This window comes from Pan troglodytes, chromosome 3, assembly GCF_028858775.2.
Source record: "Pan troglodytes isolate AG18354 chromosome 3, NHGRI_mPanTro3-v2.0_pri, whole genome shotgun sequence".
NCBI classification, from domain to species: Eukaryota; Metazoa; Chordata; class Mammalia; order Primates; family Hominidae; genus Pan; species Pan troglodytes.
The window spans coordinates 82,418,022-82,439,191 of NC_072401.2; the positions used below are offsets into that span (position 1 = coordinate 82,418,022).

Consider the following 21,170-nt stretch of genomic DNA (forward strand, 5'->3'; position numbering starts at 1 on the left):
TCCTACCCCTTTTTTTGGGGAGGAGGGAGTCTCACTCTGTCACCCAGGCTGGAGTGCAGTGGCCCAATCTCCACTCACTGCAACCTCCACCTCCCAGATTCAAGCGATTCTCTTCTCTCAGCCTCCCGAGTAGCAGGATCACAGGTGTGTGCCACCATGCCCAGCTAATTTTTGTATTTTTAGTAGAGACAGGGTTTCGCCATGTTGGTCAGGCTGGTCTCAAACTCCTGATCTCGGGTGTTCCTCCTGCCTTGGCCTCCCAAAGTGCTGGGGTTACAGGCGTGAGCCACGGTGCCCTGCCACCGTTTCAAATTTAAGCCTAATAGTAAACAGTTAAGAAGTTGTATTTTGAGAAGCAAGCCCAAGTTTTAAAAGATATTATTTCAAAGTTTTATAAAAGTCAATATTTATTCAACAAAAGCCAGTATTTATTATCTTCCTTTTTTTTTTTTTTTTCCTTTTAGACGGACTCTTGCTCTGTTGCCAGGCTGGAGTGCAGTGGCGTGATCTCAGATCACTGCAACCTCCGCCTCCCAGGTTCAAGCGATTCCCCTGCCTCGGCCTCCTGAGTAGCTGGGACTACAGGCATGTGCCACCATGCCCAGCTAATTTTTTGGCCAGGATGGTCTCAATCTCTTGACTATATTTTGTATTTTTAATTGCCATTAGCATATATCAACTAAGCGCTATATAGATGTCCTGATCGCCTCCAGTTTATTCTAATGAACTGCACAAAGATTAGCATTTTTCTATGTGTGCCATGATATTAAAAAGATTGGGACATATTGGCATAGAATGTCTAAACAGAGAGAGAGAGAGAAATGCACAGGTGGATAAGTTGACATAAATGGGAGAAGGGCTTACCCATCCTGTGTGACTAGCAGGAAGAAGGTAATGAAAGTTATAGAATACAGGCCACTTTATACATTTGTGATAGAAAGACAAAGTAGTTGAAGATATTGGCAAGAGAATGGTTGAAATTATTGGCAATGGAATTGAAGCTAAGTAGGGATGAAATGAAAACAATCAGATAGGGATAAAATTAAGAGTATCAAAGATCTAGTAGTCAGTATGATGCCAAAGAACAGGTATGTGCGGGATTACCTATGTGGGAGAGCTGAAAGAATATGATGTTGACTAGATGGTGGAATGTAAATATTTCATATTCAATGAATTTATGCCTTGACCACAAAAAGCTTTGTTGTCATTAAAACAGAGGCGATGGGAAGTGAAAGGGAAAGTCATTTGCGACCCTGGGGTTTCTGAGCTGCTGTCTAGTTCAACAGTTTGATTTCCTCCAAGCCAATGGAGTAGAGATTTGGGAATTTTACAAGAACTGAGATAGCCCTGTCTACATTATCAGAATCTAGTTTAGTTCATGAGTCACAGAAGTAAATATTTGTTCATATGTCAGACCTACTGTAGTTTTCAGACTTTTATCAAACTGCAGCACTTCTTAAAGATCCTCCAAAAAGCAGGCTTACCAAGAAATGTAAATTCCCTGGCAGGTTTTGCAGGTCATTCCAAAAAAGCATACTTTCCCATGCAAATGAAGTTTCAAGACAATTACCTCCCAGCTATTTCTTGCAAATACATTGTCAATCCCGAGTCTTGTCTAGAGAGAAATCTTGCATCTGCCGCTGTGTGAATTTCTTCTAGAAATAATTTATTCTTTTCTTTTTTTTGAGATGGAGTCTCACACTGTTCCCCGGGCTGGAGTGTGGCGCGACCTCAGATCACTGCAACCTCCGCCTTCTGGTTTCAAGCAATTCTCCTGCCTCAGTCTCCTGACTAGCTGGGATTACAGGTGCACACCACCACATCCGGGTAATTTTTTGTATTTTTAGTAGAGACGGGGTTTCACTATGTTGGCCAGACTGGTCTCGAACTCCTGACCTCATGATCTGCCCGCCTCAGCCTCCCGAAGTGCTGAGATTACAGGCGTGAGCCACTGCACCCAGCCTCTTCTAGAAATGGTTTAAGAGGACTTCAAAAATCCTGGACTCCCAGAATGTATCTAAATATATGGACTATTATTTTGAGGCATATTTTGTTCTTGTTTTCCTTTTTTCAGCAGAAGATGAAGAGAAGCATCAATAAAATCATGGAGCCCATGTGTCAGTATGAATATGAAACTAAGAAGAATCTATTAATACCTCTGAGATACTAAATCATATAAAGTTATAAAGTACCTAACACAGCATCCAGGACTTGGTTTGCATGCAGAAAATGTGAGTTCTTTTTTGTTTTTCTTGAAGATTTAAAGTACTAGAAAGGAGTTTGGAAAAGAGAGAGAGAGAGGTAAGCATAAAAGTGATATAGCCTATATTGTTAATTTAGAACCATTCCTGGTAAACTATTGCAAATAATTTGTCTAACTTTGTAATTAAAATTTAAAACAAAAAGTTTATTTTTAAGGGGAAAATAGGGCTTCCAGTGATCATTATTCCAGCTCTAATTGATGCTGTTGTGTAAATTATGTTATTTTTGTTTTTGCCTTAATTCCAGCTCTATCTCCAATATTCTGAGTATTGCATTCAAACACCAATCTGTCTACTTTGTTATAAATATGCAGAGTCAGCTCTCAGTCAAAAGTTAGAGGAGAGTTTTTTCCACGTCTAGATGACTTTATAATTTCACTATAACAAATATTTGAAAAAAAAAAAAAAGGCTTTCTGAATAGCCATACTCTGCTTTTCTTTCTTGGACAGTTTCGTTTTCAGGCAGAAGCAAGGATTAAAAAAAAAAAACCCCTCCACAGGAGGTGACCCTTTCTACAGTGCTCCTCATGCTGTCAATCAAACCGAGAACCATCTGTCCCACTTTAGATTTCAGGAGCCATCTTGCACATCTGCTGTGCCTTTTCTATTGCCACTTATAGAACACACTAAGAGCTGTTAGATGAATTAGGGGAACCAGAGTGCAGCTGCATGTAACTGGTTTGAATTTTGCAGCTGGGTCCTAAACATCAATCTCAGTCTTAAAAAATTTTTTTAATGAGATTAGAACTACAAAATAATTTATTAATAGTAACTTCTAAGAAAGTGGGTCTTAAATTTTTATTCTCTGAAAGTTTAAAATATATATTTTTACAACTCTCACCAAATGTTTAAAATTCAAGCCAACTGTAACATTTAAATAGTTATTCACAAGCTCCTCTTAAGAAAAAGTGTCACATGAAAAAAAGTTTTTAAAACTTTGACATAAGCCAAATACTTTCTGATATAGAAGTAAGTTTGATGCCTGTTATAGAAATGCTAGAAGTTTGCAGGCCACAAAGCTAAAATATTAGCAGCTTTAGGCCAGTTTTTGTTTGTTTGTTTCCCCTTTGGGACAGGGTCTCACTCTGTCACCCAGGCTGGAGCACAGTGGATCTGATCCCCGGTTCACTGCAACCTCCACCTCCCCGGCTCAAGTGAGCCTCCCATCTCAGCCTCCCAAGTAGCTGGGACTACAGGCACATGCCACTACGCCCAACTAATTTTTGTATTTTTTGTAGAGACGGGATTTCACCATGTTGCCCAGGCTGGCCTCAAACTCTTGAGTTCAGGCGATCCACTCACCTCCGCCTCCCAAGGAGCTGGGATTACAGGCGTGAGCCACCACCCCCAACCAGTTGCTGCAGCATTTTCATATGCCTGTAGGATAACACTTACCACATCACAATTGTTTGTTTACCTGTTTTGCCCACAATACTGATTCTTACAAGTAAAGGGAACCCCCACACCATATCAACAGTATCACGTATACCAGGCTCTTTCAAAAATGTTTCATTAAATGAAAAATCATAATATGTAATAGAAAAAGTGTTGCGATATTTCTTGAAAGATGCAATCGGAATTCCACAGGCTCTTAACTTGACATCCATCCCGCATCATGCCAGATAGAGGTCATGACAAGAGCCTGTGGAATTCTTCTGCACCTGTACCCGTATAGTATGTTTTCCTCTATGACACACACAGCTCTTCTGCCTGTGCTCCTATCCAAGACCAGCCCTGTACTTGAGAGGTAGATTCCATCCTCTCTCACCTACTCAAGGTATTCACCTACTCAAGGTACCCACCTCCAGCAGTTCAACCCATTCTGTCTCCCATCCTTGATCTCTCTTCACTGTAAGAAAATTCCCATCAGCTTATGAACAAGTTATGATTCTCAGCTTTAACAGCAAGAAAAATCCCAAAGCTTTTCTTGACCTCACATTCTCATTTTTTTGCTCTTTTATGGCAAAACTCCTTGAAAGAATTATCTCTACTTCCTGTGTCCAATTCCTCTCTTCCCAGTCTCTCTTGGGCTCACTCCAAACACTTTTACCCTAGGCAAATGTCCTTGTCAAAGTCTCCATGACCTTTGTGTTATTAAATCAATCTTTCAATTCTCTATCCTTGTATTATGCGACCTATTCTAAAGCGTTTGACAGTCAATCACTCCTTTATTCTCTTCTCTTGTTCCAAAATTTGGCCCCCTTTTCTTTTTTCCCTCTATCTAACTGACCAGTCTTTTTCAGTTTCCTTTGCTGGTTCTTTCTTGTCTTTCTGATTTCCAAATTTTGGGGTGCACTTTGACTCAGACAGGCCTTGGACATCTCGGTAGCCACTTTCTTGGTAACCTCTGGTTTCAAGGCTTTAAATACCATATCATAAATGCCAAATTTAGTTTTCTTTTTCTTTTCTTTTTTTTTTTTTTTTTGAGACCAACTCTCACTCTGTTGCCCAGACTGGAGTGCAGTGGCATGATTTCGGCTCACTGCAACCTCCGCCTCCTGGGTTCAAGCTATTCTCCTGCCTCAGCCTCCCAAGTAGCTGGGAATACAGGCATGCATCACCAAGCGTGGCTAATTTTTTTGTATTTTTAGTAGAGATAGGGTTTCACCCTTGGCCAGGCTGGTCTTGAACTCCTGACCTCAATGATCCACCCGCCTCAGCCTCCCAAAGTGCTGGGATTACAGGCATGAGCCACTGTGCCCAGCCCCAAATTTAGTTTTCTAGTATAGACCTCTCTCTGGAACTTCAGACACATATGTCTGCCTACATGTATCTAATTTGCATCTCAAACTTTACATACCTCAAACCAAATTCCTGGTCTTTGACACCACAACAGAAAAAAAAAATGAAACTTTTCTTTTCAGTCTTCCTCATCTTCTTCATCTCATTTGAAGGCTATTCCTCTTTCCATTTCATTTGACTAAAATCTGTGGAGGCATCCTTGACTCTTCTTTCTCTCTCACTCTACATAAAATTTCTTTGTGACTCCTATTGGATTTATCTTCAAAGTATATCCATAATCTGATCCCTTCTCATTATTATTGTTATTATTACTTTGAGACAGGATCTCACTCTGCTACCCAGACTGTAGTGCAGTGGCATGATCTTGGCTCACTGGAACCTCCACCTCCCAGGCTCAATAATGGTGAATTGTATTACGCAGATATCTGAGAGCAATTACATAGAGCCTAAGATGGGTACCTGCTTGGCATGTTTGAGAAAATGCAAGAGCAGTGCTGCTGGAGTGTAATTAATGAGGAAAAGAATGGTGGAGTATAAGGTCTGGAGGAAAGGAAGAGAAAGACTGCAGGGCCTCCTATGCCATTGTAAAGACTTTGGCTTTTATTGGAGAAATGGGAAGCCATTTGGAGGGTCTGAGCAAAGGAGTGGCTATCTGACTTGGATTTTAACAAGATCACTCTGGCTACTGTGTTAAGAGTAAAGTGAAACAAGACGTGGAGGCCAGCTAGGGGACTTCTGCAATAAGTTAGGCAAGAGATCACGATGATGTGAATCAATGTGGTAGTGGGAGATCTAATGAGAAGGGATCAGGCCGGGTGCAATGGTTCACGCCTGTAATGCCAGCACTTTGGGAGTCCAAGGCGGATGGATGGCCTGAGCTCAAGAGTTTGAGACCAGGCTGGACAACATGACAAAATTCTGTCTCTATTAAAAACACAAAAAATTAGCCAGACATGGTGGTGTGTGCCTGTGGTCCCAACTACTTGTAAGGCTGAGGTGAGAGGATCATGCCACTGCATTCCAGCCTGGGCAACAGAGTGAGACTCCGTCTCAAAAAAAAAAAAAAAAAAAAGAAAGAAAGAAAAAAGAAAATTGCAACTCCTCTCTTCTTTTTCTCCCATCCTCAATCACTACCCACTGCAGACATTTCCTATCCCCCTTCTATTTCCTGCCTTTTTTTCCTCCACTTCGGTAGCACTTACTACAGTCTAACCTCTTGTTTTACTTATTCCTTGTCTCTCTCTAGGTAAGCACCATGAGGCAGGATTTTAATTTTTTTCCCTGATGCATCCCTAGTGCCTAGAACAGTGCCTGACGCTCAGGTGCTCAACTAATATTTCCTAAAAGACTAAATAAATAAATAAATTGTAGTCATTGGTGAGTATATATCATATGCCAGGGACAGATAAGAGAATCCCTTGAGCCCACGAAGTTCGAGGTCTGCCTGGACAATGTAGCAAGATCTCATCTCTTTTTTTTTTTTTTTGAGATGGAGTCTCACTCTGTCACCCAGGTTGGAGTGCAGTGGTGCGATCTCGGCTCACTGCAAGCTCCACCTCCCGGGTTCACGCCATTCTCCTGCCTCAGCCTCCTGAGTAGCTGGGACTACAGGCACCCGCCACCACGCCCGGCTAATTTTTTGTGTTTTTAGTAGAGACGGGGTTTCACCGTGTTAGCCAGGATGGTTTCGATCTCCTGACCTCGTGATCCACCCGCCTCAGCCTCCCAAAGTGCTAGGATCTCATCTCTTAAACACACACACACACACACCGAGTTCCTAAAAAGCTAACGCACTCTGCTCCTAAAAATCTAGATTTTTTTGGCAGAGATAATAATAATATCTAATATTTCGCAAGCACCAGGCACTGTTCTAAGAATGTTACATGTATCATTTCATTTAGTTCTCAAAATAAGAGGTGGATACTATTAAATAATATTTTACAAACAAGGGGACCAAAGCACTGAAATTAAGAAGCACACTCAATGTCACAGAGCTAGTAACCAGTGATACTAGGATTCAAATCCATACGGTCTGATTTTGGAACTCATATAGTTAAGTACTTAAGTCTGCAATTTATAATGCAATAAGTCACTACTGTGATTAAAGGGAGCCTAGGTCATTAGAGGAAAACATAGCAGGGCAAACTTTCTGGGAAAGGTGATTTTGAGGGACCACAATTAGTTAGCCAAGGGAAGAACAAAGGAATGGGTGCTTAGGGCAGAAAGTGCAGCATATGCACCAACAGGTGAAAGAGTGGGGTGCTTGGGCATCCTACAAATGTTATTAGTAATAGCTAGAGAATAAAGTGGCAGAGAGAAGGTGATAAGAGCTGATAAGGTAGACAGAGGCCGTATCATGAAGGGCCTCAAATGTCATAGTTAGGATTTTACATTTTAACTTTTTAAATTTATTTTTATTTAGTTATTTATTTTGAGACAGAGTCTCACTCTGTCACCCAGGCCAGAGTGCAGTGGCGCAATCTTGACTCACCGCAACCTCCACCTGCCGGATTCAAGCAGTACTCCCTGCCTCAGCCTCCCTAAGTAGCTGGGATTATCGGCGCCCACCACCGCTCCCAGTTAAATTTTTTGTATTTGTAGTAGAAATGGGGTTTCGCCAAGTTGGCCAGGCTGGTCTCAAACTCCTGACCTCAGGTGATCCGCCCACCTTGGCCTCCCAAAATGCTGGGATTACAGGCGTGAGCCACCGCGCCTGGCCTTTACATTTTTATCTTGAAGGCAATAGGGAAGCCATAGATGGATTTTAAACAAGGAAATGGAAATAAAATAAGGTTTGAATTGTAGAAAAATCACTATGAGCTGTGTAGGTAACAGATTAAATTAAAGGAAAGGAAAACAGCTATATTAACTAAGGCTGTTTTAGTAATACAAGGAAAAAAAATGAAGGCTTGAACTAAGATGGTTGAAGTGGTGATGAATACAGGTGAACTGATTTAAGAAATAATAAAAACATATAATCAAAAGGACGTGGTTACCAACTAAGGAGGGTTGTTAAAGAGGAAGAGGACAAGAATGACTCTCAGGTTTGGTAACAGTATTGGGTGGTAGAATCCCTGACTGCCATAGAGAATACTAGAGGGAGAAAATTTTGACTGAGGGAGAGAAGTATATCAGCTGAGTGCTGGATGTGCTGAGTTTACAATTGTCTTAGTTTCGTTGTGCTGCTATAATAGAATACCACAGGCTGGGTAATTTACCAAAAACAGAAATTTATATCATATAGTTCTGGAGGCTGGGAAGTCCAAGATCAATGCACCAGCAGGTTCAATTGTACGGTGAGGGCTGCATTCTTCAGAGGGGAGGAACACTATGTTTTCATGTGGAGAAATGGGTTAGGGCAAGCCAGCCAAATGCTGCAATGCCTCTTCTGTAAGGTCCTTAATCCCATTAATAAGGAAGCAGCCCTCAGGGGATTATCCCTTGAGGCACCATCTTTTTCCTTTTTTTTTTTTTTTTTTTTTTTTGTTTTTTGGAAATAAGGTCTCACCCTGTCACCCAGGCTGGAGTGCAGTGGTGCAATCACCATTCACTGTAGCCTCAGACTCTCAGGCTCAGGTAGTTGAACCACCTCAGCTTCCTGAGTAGCTGGGATTACAGATGCATGCCACCACACCCAGCTAATTTTTTTGTATTTTTTGTAGAGATGAGGTTTCACCACCTGGTCCAGTCTGGTCTTGAACTCCTGGGCTCAAGTGATCCTCCTGCCTTGGCCTCCCAAAGTGCTGGGCTTATGGGCTTGAGCCACTGTACTTGGCTAGCCCCATGTCTTAATATCATCACATTTGCAACATCTGGGTTTTGGAGAGAGTATACACAAAACATAGCAGAATACCCAAGTGGAGAGCTGTAGTGAACAGTTGGATGTATTTGTCTGGAGTTACTAGCTCTATGACACTGAGTGTGCTTAGGTCCCCTTGTTTATAAAAACAGTATTTTAATAGTATCCACCTCTTATTTTGAGAACTAAATAAAATGATACATGTAAAATTATTCTGATACAAAGTGACAGTGCCGATCTGGGGCTCAGGAAAACATCCGGTCTAGAGACATCAGGCCATAGATGAAGTTGATGTCATAGTAGCAAAAGAGTGAAATGAACCCTGGGAAACACCCACGTTTGAAGCAGTGGCTTTGAGCATCAAATCACCTTGGGAAGTTTTTAAAAATACAGATTCTCTGGAGCCCCTCCCCAAATCTACTGAAGCAGAATCATCAGAGATGAGAAGAAGGAATCTAAATTTTTAAGTGCTCTCAGTTGATTTTGCTTGGGCCAGCCTGCAACTGGAAACCAGTGATTAAAATGATGGAAAGAAGAGATCAAGAAACATACTTTTAAAAAAAGGCAAGAAAGAAAGGGAATTAATATTAATGCCTAACATTTATTACACACTTAGTATGAGTCAGGTACTGTTCTAAACACTTTAGAGCAATATAATATGAATCCTTATAACAACCTGATAGATACTTGGTACTATTATCCTCACTCTATAGATGAGGAAGTTGAGATACAAGGGCGGCATGTAATTTACTGAAGTTCATATTGCTAATAAGTAGTAGATCCAGGATTTAGATCTAGTCCATGCTCTAGATTAGTGCCTCTCAGATTTTTTTTTTTTTCTTTTTGAGACAGGATCTTGCTCTTCACCCAGGCTGGAGTGCAGTGGCTCAATCGTAGCTCACTATAAACCTGAACTGCTCCTGAGCTCCCACTCAGACCTGCTCAATCAGAATCTGCATTATAAACAAATTCATAAGCACTGTAGTCCCAGCTACTCAGGAGGTTGAGGCAGGAGGATCACTTGAGGCTACAAGTTTGAGACTAGCATGGGTAACATATCAAGACTCTGTCTCTACAAAAAAATTGAAAAATATAGCCACCTGTTGGTGGTGTGTGCCTGTGGTCCCAGCTACCCCAGAGGCTGAGGCAGGAGAATCGCTTGAGCCCAGGAGTTTGAGGCTGCGGTGAGCTATGATCGCACCACTGCACTGCAGCCTGGGCAACAGAGTGAGATCCTACCTCAAAAAAGAAAGAAAAGAAAGCTGGACTGGGTTGCTCACGCCTGTAATCCCAGCACTTCGGGAGGCTGAGGTGGGTGGATCACAAGGTCAAGAGATCGAGACCATCCTGGCCGACATGGTGAAATCCCATCTCTACTAAAAATACAAAAATTAGCTGGGCATGGTGGCACGCACCTGTAGTCCCAGCTACTCGGGAGGCTGAGGCAGGAGAATCGCTTGAACCTGGGAGGCAGAGGTTTCAATGAGCCAAGATTGCTCCACTACACTCCAGCCTGGCAACAGAGCAAGACTCCATGTCAAAAAAAGAAAAAAAAGAAAAAAAAAGTTAATTTAAAAGGGCAAGGGCAGTGATAATTCTGTGCTATCAACCACAGTGTGATGAGCCAAATCAATCTTATTCTGTGTATCTGTGGTCTAATTTTAAAAATCCAGAATTTGAAATGAGTTTTAAACATTCTTTATAAATTTAAAGAAAAAGGTAGAATGTTCCTGAGTAGAAAAGAGAAAAAGAAAAAAAAATCATAAAAGTGATTTTGGAAAAGAATGAAAACTAACAAAATGGAAAGTCCTTTTCCAAAGTTGTCCAAAAAGGTGTTTTAATCAAAGCAAAAAACTAGAATATTTTCTTTAAAATGTTTTTCCAAATTTATTTATTTATTTATTTATTGAGACAGAGTGTCACTGTCACCCAGGCTGGAGCACAGGGGCGTGATCTCGGCTCACTGCAACCTCCACCTCCCGGGTTCAAGCGATTCTCCTGCCTCAGCCTCCCTAGTAGCTGGGACTACAGGTGCCTGCCACCGTGCATGGCTAATTTTTGTATTTTTAGTAGAGATGGGGTTTCACCATGTTGGCCAGGCTGGTCTTAAACTCCTGACCTCAGGTGACCTGCCCGCCTCAGCCTCCCAAAGTGTTAGGATTACAGGCGTGAGCCACCACCATGCCCAGCCTGTTTTTCCAAATTTAAATGACAAATGCTAAAGAAGCCAGACATGAAACTGAATGAAGAAAATTGAGATGGCTTTAATTTTAGAAAACAGAGTATGAATATTATCTTTTCTAGAGATCATTAATTTATAAAGCCAGCATATAACTGTATAATTCATATACCCCTAAAATACAAAAATAAAATTGCTCAGCATTAAAAAATTTTTTTTCTAAACAACTGTTAACTGGAATATAGAATACAAAGGAAAATTTGTGTAAAAGGGACAAGAGAGATTTCTGATAATTTTTTTTTTTTTTAAGAGATGGGGGTCTTGCTCTGTCACCCAGGCTGGAGTACAATGGCGCAATCACAGCTCACTGCAGTCTTGAACTCCCAGGCTCAAGTGATCCTCCCCTGAGTAGCTGGGATTTTTACCACATCAAAAATCTTATGTCTTTTTTCACATTTATCCAAAGTAAGTTATAGAATTGACCAAAAAAGGATTCAAATTGCTTACCATCTGTATAGTCCCTGTATTAGTTATCCATTGCTGTGTAATAAAATATCCCAAGATTTAGCAGCTCAAAACAACATACATTTATTATCTCACAGTTTTTGTGGCTCAGAAATTTGGGAGTGGGTTAGCTGTGTGGTTCTGGCTCAGGGTCTCTTACCAGGCTGTGATTAAGAGGTAGGCTGGGGTTACAGTCATCTGAAGGCTCTCTTGGGGCTGCAGTATCCACTTCCAAGGCAGCTTACTGACATGATTGCTAGCAGAGGCCTCAGTTCATCTCCTTAGTGCTGGTTGAGTGTCCTCATGATCAGGCATTAGGCTTCTGCAGAGTGACTGATTTGCGAAAGAGAGGAGGAAGCTGCAATGCCCTTATGACCTAGTGTCAGAGGTCACACGCTGTCACTTCCTCCATATTTATTTGCAGTGGGCTGCAATCACACCACTGTACTCCAGCTTGGGCAATAGGGCAACTATTCTAAAAAGAATAGTTGAACTAAACTATAATCCAATTGCCAAAAACAACTAGCTCACATCATAAGCAGATCGTTATGTACCATAGCAAATGCTTGTTGTTGCAGCTTCCCAGACAGCTCTCTTCCTTCTTTTGGTAGCAATGCCTTGATTTTCTTTTAGATAACAAAGCATTCCTCACTTTCAGTTAGTGTGGTGATGTTGAGGCTGATTCCACCACTTAGTTCTAGCTATGGGCTCACGACTCAAGCTAGGCTCTCGTCCACGCTGAGATTTGAGCTGAAAGTATTGGCAAACTGCTTCCACTGGGATTGCTCAACTGTTGGTGCCTGCCTGGGAAGGAAGTCACTACAGAGGAAAGCAGAGACCAGAATGGAAGAGAGAGGTTTCTTGACGCTATCTTTAGAATAGTTGGATCCCGCTGCACATGGGGTACAGATATATCTCTGGACTTTGCAGAAAAGGAATCCTTTTTTAATCTAGTGTAGTTTGAACTGACATCTAATTTTTGCTATAATGAGTCCTAATTAATACATGGACCAACATGAAAAGGTGTCTATGAAATACAGCAAAGCCAAAAAGGCAAGATGCAAGACACATACAGATGAATTCATTTTTTTTGTCAAAAAAGAAAATAAAAATTGTACCTAGTATGCACCCAAAAAAATTAAGGTAAAAACATTTTTTAATTAAATAAAATAAAAATAATAATCCTGGAAGAATATAGACTAAACTGTTATGTGTGTTCAACTCAAAAATAGAGAGAGAGAGAAAGAGGATGGAGTTTCTCTTTGGAGAATGGCATACAGGGGATTTTTGCTTTCTATATATTTTCTTATTTAAACTTTTTTTATATTGAACATATATTTGATTATCACTTTAAAAGTGAATATGACAGTGAAAAAATGGAAATAAGTATATCATAACAGGGGAGTAATTAAATAAATAATGACATCCATGCAACGAAGACTACTAAAATTCATGTTTTAAATGAGTATGTAATAGCATAGTAAAATGATCACTATTTATGGTAAATGAAAAAGTGGTGCACAAGTGGCACAATGGAATTACAGCATTGTAGATAGAATAAAGGTAAAAGAACCAAGTGCTTAACAGTAAGGACTCTAGCATCAGGTGGCCAGGACTCAACTCCTAATCTGATCACCTGACCTATATGACTTTCAGAAAGTTCATGTCTCTGAACTGATTTTTTTTCTTCTGTGAAAAGTAGAACATGGTAATAGCACCTAGGTCACAAGGTTGTTTTGAAGAATAAGTTAGATAATTCATTTAAGGTGCCTGGAAAAAATATGAAAAAAATACACCAAAATTTTAATAGTTGGGTTTTTTTGGGGAGTGGTAGGGTGGCAGATGGTGAAGTTACGAATATATTTTATTTTCTCCTATAAGCTTTCTATATTTTTTAAATGATAATGAAAAAATGAAATTAGTATGTCTGGTTTCCTGTAAAATACAATAATGATTGAGAGAAAAAAATGTTAGCAATAATATCAGTATCTCAGACAGCTTTAGCACAACTTCCCATTTAGATGGTAGGTCTGTAACAGCACTACTAGATTTACACCCAGATAAAAATGTGTGGGGGCAGCTGGGGTGGCTCCTGCCTCTAATTCCAGGACTTTGGGAGGCCGAGGCAAGAGGACTACTTGAAGCCAGGAGTGGGAGACCAGCCTGGACAACATAGTGAGACTCCCACCTGTATAAAATAAAAAATAAAAAATTAGCCAGGCATGGTGGTGCACACCTGCAGTCCTAGCTCCTCTAGGGGCTGAGGCAGGAGGATCGCTTGAGCCCACGGATTTGAGGCTGCAGGGAGCTATTACAGCATTACTGCACTCCAGCCTTTGAGTGAGACTTTGTCTCTAAAAAATAAAAATGTATGAGAAGGGAAATCCTGGGAAAGTTCACAATCAAAAGAAAACACTTGAAGGAAGTAATAATAATCTCTTGTATTCGTACAGTGCTTTTTACTTTACAAATGCCATTGAATTGTCCAAAAAGCCCATACAGATATTGTTATTTCCTCTTTACCAACAAGAAGCTGATGCTCAAAGAGATTAAATGACAAAAATCACACAATTTGCAAATAACCAGGGTGGGTCTTGAATTCAGGTTTTCTAGGTTAAAAAGAAAAAAAAAAGATGAAAAAACGAACACAGCATTAGTGTGTTTTGGAATCCGGAGAACCTTTTCCTAGGAGTTGCCCATGATCATAACATTAGATATTTTTTCCTGTGACTGACTTATTTATTTATTTATTTATTTGATACAAAGTTTCACTCTTGTCACCCAGGCTGGAGTGCAATGGCACAATCTTGGCTCCCTGCAACCTCTGCCTCCCAGGTTCAAGCAATTCTCCTGTCTCAGTCTCCCAAGTAGCTGGGATTACAGGCATCTGCCACCACGCCTGGCTAATTTTTGCATTTTTTTTAGTAGAGATGGAGTCCCACCATGTTGGCCAGTCTGGTGTTGAACTCCTGACCTCAGGTGATCCGCCTGCCTCAGCCTCCCAAGGTGCTGGGATTACAGGCATGAGCCACCACACCCAGCCGTGTGACTCATTTTGAAAGGTCTTTTCATGCCTTAGGGAAATTCCACAATATTATTTTTATCCTTTAAAAGTACTTTGTTTTTGGTGTTGTTTAGTTTTTAATCAGGCAAAAATTTTTAGTGCATGATTTCTTGTGTAGTTCTTCAAAAATAATCAAATTTCGGGAGAATAGCTCCAGAGGTTTTTAGTGTGTATAGATTTGCACCGGGATAGAGATGAGCAAGGAAGATAGCAGTAAAATAAGGAACTCCTCTTATTGGCCAAAACTGGAGAAAATATTTACAATCTAAACATTAATGACCATAAAGAAGTCAAGGCATTGAAAGGTAATCAGTCTACATACAGAGGGAAATGACATGTGGATTTGTAAAAATAGGCAGGAGCCTTAAATAAATCTGAGCCTTAAATAAATAAATAGTGTGTTTGTCCTAAAGGCAGTGCAAGAAGTCTGCCTCTCACACAAAGACCAACAGAGGCCATTAAAGGGAATTTTAGGAAGGGAGTGACATTGTCAGAATGGCAACAGAGGAAGTTGATTTTGGCAGCTGCTTTGGAAAAGGACTAGAGGAGGAAAAAAATCTGGAAAGGAGGCTTTTCTCAAGGGGAGTAATGACTATACAATGCACATAGGTGAAGTTATAAAGATGGAAAAGATTGAGCACAAAGAGCCATCTATTTCAAACTTTTATGGAACTGTTCTGGTTTTTAAATCCTTTTAATCAAATCTTATTTGTCATCTATCTTTCCACTATACTTTGAATTTAGCTTTCATTAAGACTTACTCAAAATCATTATAATAATAGTGTATTTTAAAATTGTTTGGACCACCTGCACTGGTAAAATCAGCCATCTCCATACTATCATACCACTTTCAGCAGGATAGAAGGGAAGGCCACACAGCTAGCAAGGCTGCCACCTGCCTCTCTCTCCTACTAAGTGCTAAGAAACCAGGTACAAAGCTGGGGCTATGTATTAACCGCATGTAGCATTCTAACAAGACTCGGATGTTTGATCAGTTTCCTAGTGCAGCCATCTGGGCATTCCAAACTCCAGTAATAAACGTTAACACCTTGGACTTGAAATGTTAAAATAAAACTCCCATTGTTTTAAACATCATTCTGTGTCATTAATTTATGTTAAGAGTATTGGAGGGTGGGTAAAAGGCTGTTATACTTTTAATAGCTTTTAGCTTGTTGGGACATGAGTTTCAATTCTTTGAACTGTAGTCCAGCACAGTTCATTGTTGGATAAACACTTAGCAGCCTGTAAGTTTTCACTCGGTTTGGTTTTGTTTTAAACTGTTGCTAATTTCATTTGCTTTGAGCTGCTTTGAATTTTTAAACTATGTCCAGATAAAAGGTGAATGTTAATAAGTGTTTAACAGTTACGTTAGGAATTAATATTGCAACTGCCAAAAAGAAAATAATATAATAACAATTATTTTTTTCTATTTTTTTCTTTTTTTAGAGGCAGGGTCTTGCTTTGTCACCCAGGCTAGAGTACAGTGGCGTGATCATGGCACACTGCAGCCTCAAAATCCTCGACTCAAGCAATCCTCCCGCCTCAGCCTCTGGTGTAGCTGGGACTGCAAGCATGTGCAACCATATCTGGCTAATTTTTTACTGTTTTTGTAGAGATGGGGTCTCTCCCTATGTTGCCTATGCTGATCTCAAACTCCTGGCCTCAAGTGATCCCCTGGCTTCAGCCTCCCAAAATGCTAGAATTAGGCCAGGCGCAGTGGCTCACACCTGTAATCCTAGCACTTTGGGAGGCCAAGGTGGGTGGATCACCTCAGGTCAGGAGTTTGGCCTGCCCAACATGGTGAAACCCCGTCTCTACTAAAAGTACAAAAAATTAGCCTGGCTTGGTGGTGGGCACCTGTAATCCCAGCTACTCAGGAGGCTGAGGCAGGAGAATCGCTTGAAGCTGGGAGGCAGAGGTTGCAGTGAGCTGAGATTGTGCCACTGCACTCCAGCCTGGGTGACTGAGCAAGACTCCATCTCAAAAAACAAACAAACAAACAAAAAAAGATTGGATAAAGAAAACGTGGTACATATACACCATGGAATACTACTCAGCCAGATAAAAGATTGAATTCACACCTTTTGCAGCAACATAGGTGGAACTGGAGGCCATTATCTTAAGTGAAATAACTTAGAAAGTCAAATACCACATGTTCTCACTTGTAAGTGAGAGCTAAATAATGTGTTCACATGGACATACAGAGTGAAATAATAGACAATGGAGACTCAGAAGGGTGAAAGAGTGGGAGGGAGTGGGGAATGAAAATTAAGTAATGTGTACAGTGTACACTATTAGGGTGATGGTTACACTAAAAGCCCAGACTTCACTATGCAATATATACATATAGCAAAACTACACTTGTACCCCTTTAATCTATATAAAAATAAAAATAAAGCATGCTTGCATTTGTCTTTTATAGCTGTAAACCCATGTAATATGAATCAAAGAAGAAAGAAACATGTTGTTTTTGTTGTTTGTGTGTGTGTGTGTGTGTTTTTTTTTTTGAGACAGAGTCTCACTCTGTCACCAGGCTGGAGTGCAATGGCATGATCTCGGCTGACTGCAACCTCCGCCTCACAGATTCAAGCGATTCTCCTGCCTCAGCCTCCTGAGTAGCTGGGACTACAAGTGTGCACCACCATGCCCAGCTAATTTTTGTATTTTTAGTAGAGACGGGGTTTACCATGTTTACCAGGTTGGTCTGGCTCTCTTGACCTCATGAGTCGCCTGCCTCGGCCTCCCAAAGTGCTGGGATTACAGGCGTGAGCCACCGCACCCGGCCACATGTTGTAATTTTTTAAGAAAGGAAGACTGATACCCACCTTCCCTTAGGTGACCACCAGAATTAATCCCATTATGCCAAATGTCGTAAACTTCAGGGCAAACAGAAGTCCAAACCAGCTGCTTCATTCATTATCATTCAGACAGTTTAGTATTGTCATGGATCTGAGCCAATTTCCCACTCCTCCCCAACCAAACAAATTCTTCCACTGTGTGCTTTGGAATTCATGGTTCCTCTTTCTCTAACTGAAGTTTGACTCACCTTTGAAGAAACTACATTCTCAGCTCTCTCAGTGGTCACTGTGTTTTCTCCTACATCCCATTTTCATAGGACCTAGAGGTGATATCCTTGTTTCTTGTCGTGCTTTTGGGTATTTTTATGATTCCTCTTCCCTAAAAATAGAGCAAAAGACAACAAGATAAACAAAACCCCTTAACTTTTTTGAAGCACATGTCAACAGACCACTATTCTTCTTTATTGAGTCATCTACCAGTCACTTACTAACTCTTGCTTATTCAACAGAGATTTTAGCATCTAGTTTTCTCTCTCTCTGTCCATCACTATCCCATGTTCCTATGATAGGTGACTTTGGCATCCATAAAAAAATAATCCTTGTAAACACCCTACCCTCTCAGTTCCTTAATCTTCTCTCTCCTTCCTTCCTTCCTCCCTTCCCTTCTTTCCTTCTCTTTCTCTTTTTTCTTTCTCCCTTTTTCTCTCTCCCCTCTCTCTCTCCTTCTCTCTTTCTTTCTTTCACGGGGTGTTGCTCTGTCACCCAGGCTGGAGTACAGTGGTATGATCACAGCTCACTGCAGCCTTGACCTCCTAGGCTCAAGTGATCCTCTTACCTCAGCCCCCTGAGTAGCTGGGGCCACAGGTATACACCACCACACCCAGCTAATTTTTTCTATTTTTTGTAGAGACAGAGTCTCACTTTGTTGCCCAGGCTGGTCTCAAACTCCTGAGCTCAAGCAATCCTCCCGCCTGAGCCTCCCAAAGTGCTGGGATTACAGGTGTGAGCCACCATGTGTGGACTTCTCATTTCCAATATTAGTTTCCTCCACTCCATTTCAACAAAACACCATCATGGTCATATACCTTGATAAATGAGAATTTATTATTACCATATCACTGTATCACCCCCAAAATATTGTTTATTTATTTATTTTTCTTTTTTATTGTTCATGACCTAATGGGCAAGAACAAAAAGCTTGACTTCTAGAATCCTATACTCTAATGATCAATAATGTGTTCACGTGGACATAGAGAGTGAAATAATAGACAATGGAGACTCAGAAGGGTGAAAGGGTGGGAGGGAATGGGGGATGAAAAATTACGTAATGTGTACAGTGTACACTGTTTGGGTGATGGTTACACTAAAAGCCCAGACTTCACTATGCAGGATATCCATATAGCATACAGCATGATGTATGATACAGCAGGATATAAATTCTCTCTAGTGTCCTCATCTTTTTTTCAACTATGTGGCACAACTTTCTTCAAATGTGGCATGTTTTCCTACTTCCTTTTATAGAAATAGTCCATTCAAAATGTCTATTTTTACTGTCTTTACTTTGTCACCTTGCATTTTCAACTTGATTCACTTCTTTTCCAGTATTACAGCATCCTAACTACTCCATTCCAGCATTACCCTAGAAAGCTGGAATGGACTGTTTCTCCAAGCCTACTCTTGTCCAGATTCAACAGCAAGCTGGACACAATGGCTCATGCCTATCATCTTAGCTACTTGAGTATGACAGGATTACTTGAGCCCAGGAGTTGAGGCTCAGCCTCGGCAACATAACAAGACCGTCTCTAAAAAAAAAAAAAAAAAAAATTCCACCGGTGACCTCTATCTTGCTAAATCCAGCAGTCGCTTGTCATTTCTCATCTGGCTTGGTTGGCCTCTTAACAGCATTTAATTTGACAATCATTCATTCCCTCCTTAAACGTATCTTTACTTGGCTTCCAGGGTCTCCACTCTTGCTTTTTCTACTTCACTGGTCACTCCTTCTAAAGCCTTTCTCTTCTTTTCTTTCTTTTCCTTCCTTTTCTTTCTTTCTTTCCTTCTTCCTTTCTCTTCTGTCTTTTCCTTAATTCATTCCTTTCTTCCTTCCTTCCTTCCTCCCTCCCTCCCTCTCTCTCTCTCCCCTTCTCCTTCTTTCTTTCTTTTTTTTCTCTTTCTTTTTGAGACAGGATTGTGCTCTGTCTCTCAGGCTGGAATGCAATGGCATCATCATAGCTCACTTTATCCTCAACCACCTAGGGCTCAAATGATCCTCTCATCCCACCTTCCTGAGTGTCTGGGCCCACAGGCACACATCACCACACCTGGATAATTTTTTCTATTTTTTGTAGAGACAGGGTCTCACTTTGTTGTCCACGCTGGTCTCAAACTCCTGGGCTCAAGCATTCCTCCTGCCTTGTCCTCCCAAAATGCTGGGATTACAGGCCTGAACCACTGTACTCAGCTCACACCCAGTCTTTACCCATGTTTACAAGGCCCTAATGTTTTGACCCACCTCTCTGACCTCATCCTTATAACTCTCCCTCTTTTACTGCTTTTCTTTGAACATGCCAAACTTGTTCCTGTCACAGAGGAAAAACAAGGCTTGTAAAAAAATCTGATTTTGCTTTTAGGAAAATTTAAAAATTTAGGAAAGTTTAACCAAAAGCTTAGCAGTGTTTTGGTTAATTAAGCATGCTGAGGCCCAATTTAATCTACCAGTTAATGCAAATTGGATTTGTAATCTCATATGTATTTGTGGATTGATTGTTAAGGTGATGAGACAATGAACTCCATGGACATGTCAGAAGACTCATAATCATATAGTACTTTGGTTGTTGCTGACGCTAGTTGCTCTTTAGCCAAGTCCACCTTGATTTGGGTTATTCATGTCACAATGCACTTCCTTTTTTTTTCTGGTGTGATGTGAGAAGGAAGATATTGCTGTCATGATTAATATATTAATAAGTATTCATGAAATCTATCTCTGGGTTATTTTTTAATAAACTCAAGGTTCTGTTTCTTCTCTACTCCCTTTTTCTTCATTCCTCCTGTGGAAAAATGCCCACAAATCACTTTTTCCCTTTCTTTTCTCTTCCCTTTATTCTCATTCTCCTCTCAAAACCTGTTAGGAGAAATTCAACTTGCCTCAAATTCTAAGCTAGATTAGGCAATAAACAACCTGAAGGCAGAGACTGTGCCTGTATTGTTTGCTGCATTCACAGGACCTACCACGTTGCTTTGCATATAATTGGCACTAAAAATAATTGTGGAATGAGCAAGTGAATGGAAAATGGAAATTGCTAAGGAAGCAGACAGAAACCTAGCTTTTTTGGTTTAGAAGCTAATAGTAAAAAAGATCTAATCTTTGTAGAAATCAAAATGTTTCATGAAGAAAGGTATTGTCATGTCACAAAGTCTAGCAACAGTTCTTTAAGAAACTTCCTAGGAGCATACATTACTCCTGTAAAGCTAAGGCTGAGACCTTCAACAATGGCCATGATGGTGAAATTTACAACCATTAAATTTCAGCCTTAGCATAGCCTTACAGGCTCTGGAATCCAATGTTGTCAACATACTAAGAAGAGATCCACTCCTTAGAACTGGACTGGCATTATCCAAACTTGTAATAATGGTGTATAAACCAGAATGCCAATTTATTACTTTATAATGAGAACTATAATGATTATAGGAATTGGAATATATGAAGTCTGTATAATCAGTTCATGCCTGTACGTAGACCTTTATAAAAAGCCATATTAACTAAGAAGGTTGCCTGGTGAGCAGAAATTTGGAGACGCATCATAGCATAAAGATTAGGGCTCAGACA

General features: G+C 40.5%; 1 protein-coding gene across 1 annotated transcript in view; it reads right to left on the reverse strand.

The window, feature by feature from the left end:
• The window catches only part of OCIAD1 (OCIA domain containing 1), a 59,556-nt gene extending 47,747 nt beyond the window's left edge, over positions 1–11,809 (reverse strand). The window contains exon 1 of the mRNA XM_063808876.1: positions 11,646–11,809. The gene's annotated coding sequence lies outside the window, so the exon portion shown is untranslated. The remainder of the gene's footprint in view (positions 1–11,645) is intronic.
• Between the last annotated feature and the right edge of the window lie 9,361 nt (positions 11,810–21,170).